Source organism: Argopecten irradians, unplaced genomic scaffold (genome assembly GCF_041381155.1).
Source record: "Argopecten irradians isolate NY unplaced genomic scaffold, Ai_NY scaffold_0886, whole genome shotgun sequence".
Classification (NCBI taxonomy): Eukaryota; Metazoa; Mollusca; class Bivalvia; order Pectinida; family Pectinidae; genus Argopecten; species Argopecten irradians.
In genome coordinates, this window is record NW_027188353.1 from 9,664 (window position 1) to 11,555 (window position 1,892).

A 1,892-nucleotide genomic window follows, 5' to 3' on the forward strand; every position below is an offset into this window, starting at 1 on the left:
GGTACTTTTCTTCTTTGGTTCATGACGTTGTGGACATACAAACGTTTGAGTGTAAAAATGTAAAATACGAGTTGCTAATAACAAACTTTATTACATAAATAACACATAGACTCCTTCTTATAATCACACACACAACATTTTATCTGGAATAGTACAACAGATGACATTACTTTTGACCAATATTAAATTACAGCCAAAATTATGCAAACACGTGGACACAGAATGATATAAAAATAACTTGAAACAAGTTATCGCATCTCAATCATCATTTTTAATTAACAACATCACTTCACTAAATAGGATGTGTTCGTGTTATACACAACAACAATTCAAAACGCTGTAGCTCCATTTTTTCCGGTAATGTTCACTGTGTGGTCCAACTTTGTCGACACTTTCAACCTTGAACTTCTCACCAAAAGCCGCACGAATAGTTTCGATAGCATGTGATTCTGGGAAAACCGTGCACGATTTCCGTGAAGTTGATACAATCTTCCTTCATCAGAGGTATCATTACTGAAGCATATCTTCCCAGATCGATTGAATCCATGGCATTTAAAGCCCCTCTGTCCCAGATGGTGTCAAAATCTTTCTGAACTTCCGGTACAAATTTGAAATAGTCACAGCAGTAAATGGCTATGTTCAATTTATCGTTATCTGCCTTGTAAACTTTACATTGTAAGTACGAACTCTGGAATTCCTCCAAACTATATTCCAAATTGTTATCAATGAAGAATCCTTTACAAGCTATATCGGAGAAGTCAAGTCCAATCACTATATGTCCCTGTTCTGCCAACCACTTGACCGAGTCATCTTTTCCACATAGAGGAACAAAAACTTTAAATGGTCTCTTGGACGGAAAGAGAATATTTTGATGTTTGAGAAGCAGTGGGTTAATTCCCCTTGTATGCCATTTGGTATCGCCTGTAGACCACATGTCCTTAAAACGACCCAGGCGGGCTTCCGTAGTAGTTATACCTTGTGAGTACGCCATATCTACCTGTTAAAAGTTATGGTACAACAACTATCCTCGATAATGTCTGTTTTACCAATGGTATCAGAGAAAATTAACTTTGTCCGCTTCACTCATCCAAAACGTCACGGTGTCACAGCTAGGTCAGTCATAGGTGTTAGGTACATATCTACAGAGCCATGGCAACTGACCGAGTGACCTGCAGCTATCTTGTTCTCTGGTGTAAGCCTACAATGTAATGTATATAGCTAGCTATATACTAGTATGAATGCCAACAGGGGCCAACCGATCTCGATTTAATTAGACTTCACAAAGCAGGTTAAATCTGACCACAGGGCCTCGTATCTACTGACGATATGTAGATAGGCCACGTTATGTAAATAGACGTGACCTATCTTATATATATCATCATAAGTAACGAGGCCATGTGCTCTGACCATGACATCGGATTATGTCAATTAACATTTAAGGAGTAACGGCGAATCCTACGGATTCCCCTAACTGATACGCCTCACACTTGTTTCATTTGGTTTTATCGAAATACTATTTCGTTTAATATCGAAAAATTGTTTAGTTTTATCAGAGATTTAAATAGTATTGGGATAAGTAACTAGGGCTGTTCTCGCGATATCACGTACACACCTATTGTTATCGTAAACGGATGAACGGTTACCGCGAGACCAAGCCGTGCGTCTGCGCACTAATAGCTGGAGGCGAGTTATCATAGTGTTAGCCCGTGAAGCTGTGTACGGCATATTTGACTACAAACCAATAAACATCGAAAAGTATCTCATAACTTTTTTACTGTTACATTAGAGACGCTCATCTCATGCATGTATATTTTACGTGTTATTTTTTATGAAAAATTGTAAAATTAAAACCTATGTATTGAAAATTCTGTAAGTAATGATCATAATGTTAG

General features: G+C 37.7%; 1 pseudogene; it reads right to left on the bottom strand.

The window, feature by feature from the left end:
• Window positions 1-312: 312 nt before the first annotated feature.
• On the bottom strand, window positions 313-1,217 carry LOC138313752 (probable thiopurine S-methyltransferase; annotated as a pseudogene).
• Between the last annotated feature and the right edge of the window lie 675 nt (window positions 1,218-1,892).